This window comes from Theobroma cacao, chromosome 5 (assembly GCF_053813885.1).
Source record: "Theobroma cacao isolate CCN51 chromosome 5, ASM5381388v1, whole genome shotgun sequence".
NCBI lineage: Eukaryota > Viridiplantae > Streptophyta > Magnoliopsida > Malvales > Malvaceae > Theobroma > Theobroma cacao.
Genome location: NC_142643.1, coordinates 7,782,158 through 7,789,025, shown reverse-complemented (window position 1 = coordinate 7,789,025; position 6,868 = coordinate 7,782,158). Strand labels below are relative to the sequence as shown.

General features: G+C 39.1%; 1 long non-coding RNA gene across 1 annotated transcript; it reads left to right on the top strand.

Moving 5' to 3' along the window:
- Window positions 1-3,215: 3,215 nt before the first annotated feature.
- LOC148762407 (uncharacterized) lies at window positions 3,216-4,968 on the top strand. The gene is made up of 3 exons (XR_016026259.1): window positions 3,216-3,307; window positions 3,952-4,036; window positions 4,827-4,968. It is a non-coding gene; the product is annotated as an uncharacterized LOC148762407 (long non-coding RNA).
- The last annotated feature ends 1,900 nt before the right edge of the window (window positions 4,969-6,868 follow it).

Here is a 6,868-nt window from a genome sequence, read left to right as displayed (position 1 = left end):
CAAAATGATGATGATTTCCACGGTAGGGGCAAAATGGTCATTTTTCACTTCGGGTCAAAATTTTTAAGTTTTCGTGATCTCGAGCATTTCTAGACCATTATGGACTTTGTTTCAGTGTCAAAAGAGTAAAAAGATAGCACAAAGGATTAAAGGAGAACAAGCTAACTTGTTGAGGGTATTTTTGTAATTTAAGTGGAGTGGATAAGCTTGAGTTGTAAATATCATCTTCTAGTAGCTTCTTCTCCCATTTTCCAGCAGCTTCTTCTTCTTCTTCCTTCTTCTTTTTCACGTTGCTTTCATCCTCCATGGAAGCTTGATATGAAAGCTCCATAACCTTCCTCAAAATAGTTCCAATTTTCAAGCTTTTGTGCACTTTTGCATGGAACCCTTTTACTCTTTCACTCTCTCACTTTAAAACCCTTAAAAAATCTTATTTCCATACTTTCTCTCACTAGCTAAGTGTTTTAGAAAGAGAAAAAGGGAGCTTTTATAATAGCTTGGAGAATTGTTGGAAATAATTTCAAAGTTACAAAGCTATTAAGGTGAGTAGTAAATTAGAGTTGAACTTTTAGTGTTGAGAATGGCTAGAGATTTGACTTGTGAATATTTTGTAGTTGAGGTTGTTCATTCATTTTAGAGTGATTAGGATAGTGAAAATAAATAGCCATTTAAATGGCAATTGGAAGCTAGCTAAGAGAAAGCTTTTAGAATTTATAAACATGTGAATTGACATAATGATAATGCTAATGTGATGGTAGGTTCCAACGAAGCCCTATCGCCCCATTTGGACCATTAGAGAAGTTAGAGTCGACTAAAGGTTCAACGAAATACCGGTGAGTGAACTTGCATTTCAAAATTGTTTTAGGAATGTGAATGTATTTGTACAAATCATTTGAATGATTTTAACCAACTTTTCTTTAAAAATGTGTGCCGGGGAACAGGCCTTTGATAAAATGTCTTGATGTTGCTAAAATGTGAAATGTGTAAAAGGATGAACCTATGTGCTTCTATACTATGTTGATATATATATATATATATACGAATAATGTTGTGTAATGATATTGACCCGGCTATGTGCGAGTAGGAGTGTGCATAAGCCGATGTTGACCTGATTATGTGTGAGTGGGAGTGTACATAAGCCGATGCTGACCCGGCTATGTGCGAGTAGGAGTGTAAATAAGCCGATGCTGACCTAGCCATGTGCTAGTGGGAGTGCATATGAGCTGATGATGATGGGAGGGTGTGCATGATGATTGATATATATATATACATATATGGTGTATGGTTGTAATGCATGTGAAAATTTGACATGTTGAATTTTGGGAATTTATATGTGTTTCATGTTGCTTTTGTCATTTCAGCAGGATGATATTTTCTTGAGGGAAATGGAAACTTTTTCTTGGTGCTCTATTTCTCGCTGCAACGAGATTCAATTTCACTACAGCGAGAAACTCTCGAAATGTGAGAGTTTTTATTGGACGTGATTCTCGCTGCAGCAAGAAAGTTACGTAGCTTCTCACTGCAGAGAGAAACTCTCTATTTGGCCAGTCAAATTTTGCTACAACGAGAAAGAATCTCGCTGCAACGAGAAATTTTCTGTCCCACTTGGCTACCTTGCTGATTTTTGCCACATTTTCCATCCCTTAAACACCATAGTGAATCATTGACTTCCAATATCAAGGAATTAATTAACTAGGATGGAAATGAGGGGTTGAGAGAGAAACTCTCGACTAGTTGAGCAAACCCTCGTCCCACTAATAATTTGAGCCAAACTTCATAGCTGCAACGTGAATGAATTTCCGTTGTAGCGAGGACCCGTCGTTTACTTGACTTGATTTGCATGAATGCTATTAAAGTTTTCATTCTTCAAAACCCTTGTTAAGCATGGACCCTTCTCATCAATGGATTGACTTATTGGGGATTTAAATGAGGGGTTTTAGTAAGAATGGAATTAAATTGCATTTTTTTGAAAATAAATGCATCATGATTTCTTTAAACTTTCCTTTTTGTTTGCTTGTTCCCTTCTTATGTTCACTCACTGAGTTTTTAATCACCATTTTTAACTTCATGTTTTCAAATCAGGAGGCAGTTGGTAACTAGGTCAAGCTGTCCTCGTAGATTTAACTCTTGGTAGGTGTCTCGACATGCAGTTGTTGTACTTTCATTCGAGTCTCTCCGCTGGAAGTCAAGTACTCTTTTGTTGTGTATAGACAAACCAATGTAAATTATTAAAATATATGTTTTAGACAACATATGTACACTTTGATTGGTATGCCATTATGAGTTAGAAATGCTTAGTATTATTTTGATTCGAAGTTATGAAATGTGACTTAGCAACTTTTGGTGGAATGATTAACAGGTCAAGTAAATAAGCTTGCTTGGGCTTAGTGGGCTACGTCCATTGGGCCCATGCGCCGGTCATGGCTCAAAATTTAGGTCGTGACTGTGAGACCCTGTCAAGCTCGATTAAAAGACGGTATTGTATCGAGTGGTACAATTAAGTTAAATCGAGCCTTGAACTAGTTCAAATAGAAATTCTAAGAGGAATTTGAAAATTTTAAAACCAACAGAATGGTTTAGAATAGTGATTTGGAGTTCAAGGTCCAGTTTGGAGTCCATCAGAAAATTGACCGATTAGAGACAAAACGGTCATTTTACCATTTGATGATAAAATGGAGATTTTTAGCCAAGATTTGATCACATTTGACCAAGAATAATTATATGAAATATAATTATGATTATTGGAGTATAAAATGATGTTTAGTAGTGAAAAATTTTGATTCTCGGTATTTATAGAGCACAAGGGCAAAATGGTAATTTTGCCACTAGTGGACTAAACAAAAATTTTTTTTAAACAATTTTTGCCCCATTTAGTTAATATTGATCAATATTAGTGTTATTTTAGGTTGAAAAGTAGAAATAATGAGATTCCGGTACATTTCAGAGTATAAGGGCAAAATCGTAATTTTTTTGTCTCGGGGGCAAATCAGTAAAATTTTCGGCCCAGCACTTGTCAAGACCAAGGGATTTTAATTGTGGTAGGATTGGATAAATACCAGAATATTTGTGGTGGAAAATTAAGAAGAAAAAGTCAAAAAGTTAAAAATTTGGCCAATAAGCATGTGACACATGGCATGCTTGATTATTTTATTATTTTCTATAGAAATCAGCCCATTAAATCCCCAATTCCCTCACCATATTCGGCCTAGACATCCAGCAACCAGAAAAAAGGAAGAACAAAAGGAAAAACAAGAAAACCTAGGTGGAAATTCAAAGAAAAAGTGAAGAAATCAAGGAAACAAGCTAGGTAAGTTAAAATTTCTTTAATTCTCCTTGATACCTAGCTTACCCATGCTTTTGTTCTTGATTTCCATGGTTGAATATTGAGTTATCATGATGAATTCAATTCTGAAAAATGGGTATGGAAGAGGAATTGTTGTTGGAATAATTTGATTTTAGACTATGTTAGTGTTTAGGGATAGTTAAGCATGGTTATGAACAAAAACACAAAAGAAATATTCAATTTCTCTAGGGTTCCTTGTTGGCTGAACCATGAGGGCTGAATATCAATGGGGTATTGTTTTTATTTCAAGGAAAATGGCATGGAAAATGATGAAGTAAGGTGAAACGGTTATGTAGAAAAAGATTCGATGCTAGTACACCAAATGACCAAATTTTTTTCTATAAGGAATTGTGAGGGTTCTAATGCTGAATTTGGCTTTATTTAAATGTATGTGGTAAATTAAGGTATTAGAGGAGAAATGAATTAATTTGGAGGTGATTTGGACACAATCGCCGATTAATCGGGTGATCGGTCAAATTTAATCGATACCGTGATTAAGCGGTAATCGGACATATTTTTGCATTACATATCAAGCATTAGTAGTTTAAATTAATTTATATCAATTTAGGGACAATATAGTAAATTCCTCGACTTTGTTATTTGTCAAGGTGGTGAGACGTCCGGAAAAGGCAAAGGAATTACGCCTGAGGACTATTAGTCAGAGTTCACCCAGAATCTGAATTTTCAACACCTGTGAGTGGACTGCCTATCAAAATTGTTTTGGGAATATGACTATTTTGAACAAAGTGTTTGAATGATTTTATGAAATTTTTCATGAAAATGAATGCCTTGGGAACAAGCTTTTGAGAAAAGGTTTATGTTATGAAATGTGGTTATTATGGATTTCTATGTGGCTGCATTATGTTGATATACATATATGCTTGAATATAATGTTGTGTAATTATGTTGACTCGGCTATGTGCGAGTAGGGAGTGTGCATAAGCCGAGGATGACCCGGTTATGTGCGAGTAGGGAGTGCGCATAATCCGGTGATGACCCAGCCATGTGCGAGTAGGGAGTGCGCATGAGCTGGTGATGATGATGATGATGAGCTGGTGATGATGATGATGGGTTGATGAGATGATGATGATGGGTATATACGTATATATATATATACATATGTAAATGTGTGTGATATAGCAAATTGATGGACAATGATTTATGGTTGTAATGTACGTAAAATTTGACACATTATACTTTGAGAATTTTCATGAATGTTAGGTTGATTTTATTAGTTTAGCAGGATGGCTATTGTTGAGTGAGGAAAAATGTTTCTCTTGTTGCTTTGTTTTCACTGCATCGAAATTCATGCTCGCTGTAGCGAAAAACTCTGGGGTTTGGAGGGGTTTTAAATAGGAATGAACTAAATTGCATTGTTTGAAACAAGTGTATCATGATTTTAAATTTTTCCTAATTGTTGCTTGTTCCCTTCCTTGTTCACTCACTGGGTTTATACTCACCATTTTCAAATTCATGTTTTCAGATCACGAGGTAGCCGATAATTAGGACGAGGTGTCCTTGTAGATCTGTGTACATCTTCTGGTAGGTGTCTCGGCATTCGGTAGCTGTATATCCATCCGAGTCACTCCGCTGGAGGTCGAGTATTATTTTGTTATGTATAGATGAACTTAAATGTAAATTTTAAAAGAGTAATGCCAGTACGAGTTGGCAATGTGTATCACTATTTTGACTCAAAGTTATGAAATACGACTTAGTGATAATAAATAGAATCATAAGTAAAATAAATAATAGGCTTGCTTGGATTTAGTGGATTATGTCCATTGGACCCATGCGCCGGTCATGACCCGGAATTTGGGTCGTGACAGTATTGGTATCAGAGCCCTAGGTTTGTCTAGGTCCTAGAACTTCCTTTTTGTTAGTCCAGCGGAGAGTCGGGTCTTTATGTGGGAACTTCAGTTGTAAAGTGTGAACCGCGGCACATTTTACAACCAAATGACCGCATAGATTCCCTATCTTAGAAACCACCTGTTGCTTTAAGTATGATTATAATATGTGTTTAATAACAGGCGTTTGCTTTTGTCTAGGTAAGAATGCCGCCTAAGACACGAGCGGCCTCAAGACGGGCAGGGGAGCAAGATGTTCCCATTGAGATGGCAGATAGACCACGGGCATCCACCCAGAGAGGCCGAGGTAGACGTGGCAGGGTCACTAGGCCGGTGGGGTTGGATACGCCTGTGAGTAGGCAAGAAGAGGGACAGTCCTCAGGTGATGTAGATAGACACCCAGCTAGGGGTATTACTATTGAGGATTTGGCGGCAGGCCTACAGGGAGTTAACCGGGTTGTAGAGATGATGGCGACCCGCATGGAAGATATACAAAGGGTAGTAGAGGGGAGACCTACAGTACAAGAATCCCCTAGCTCCCAAGGACAGGCCGATCACCAACATCATGAGGAGGAGAGGGGACATCTAGATATTTCTCTTCCTGACTTTCTCAAGCTTAAGCCTCCAACATTTTCAGGGTCTGATGCATCGGAGAAACCCCAGGTTTTCTTGGATAAGATGGAGAAAATTTGTAAAGCCTTGGGATGTTCTAGTGTTCGGTCAGTTGAGCTAGCCACCTTCCAATTAGAGGATGTGGCGCAGGAATGGTATAGCTCTTTATGTAGAGGCAGACCGACTAATGCAACACCGTTGGCCTGGAGTGAGTTCAGTGTAGCCTTCTTAGATCGATTCTTACCACTCAGTGTGCGTAATGCTAGAGCTAGAGAGTTTGAGACTTTGGTACAGACTTCAAGCATGACGGTGTCTGAGTATGACATCAAGTTCACGCAGCTAGCTCGTTATGCGCCCTATCTCGTTTCTACTGAGGAGATGAAGATTCAGAGGTTTGTGGATGGGTTAGTGGAGCCATTATTTAGGGCTGTGGCATCTCGAGATTTCACTACCTATTCTGCAGCAGTGGATCGTGCTCAACGCATCGAGATGAGGACCAATGAGAGTAGGGCTGCGAGAGATAGAGCAAAAAGGGGCAAGACAGAGGGTTATCAAGGCCGTAGAGATTTCAGCAGTGGTGGTTCATCTTCTAGCCGTCAGGGTCCACAGAGGGACTCACGGTTACCGCAGCAGGGGAGTGACGCACCTGGTGCTAATATTAGGGTGGGACAGAGAACCTTCAATTCTAGGAGGTAGCAAGATTCTAGACAGAGTAGTCAAGTCATTCGCTCTTGTGATACTTGTGGGAGACGACATAGTGGACGGTGCTTCCTTACTACAAAAACTTGTTACGGGTGCGGTCAACTTGGGCATATTAGGAGGGATTGTTCGATGGCACATCAATCACCAGATTCTGCTCGTGGTTCCACTCAGCCAGCTTCATCTGCTCCGTCAGTTGCTGTCTCATCTGGCCGGGAGGTTAGTGGATCGAGAGGTAGAGGTGCGGGTACTTCCTCTCAAGGCAGACCATCTGGGTCCGGACATCAAAGTTCTATTGGTAGAGGCCAAGCGAGGGTGTTTGCTTTAACACAGCAGGAGGCTCAAACATCCAATGCCGTGGTCTCAGGTA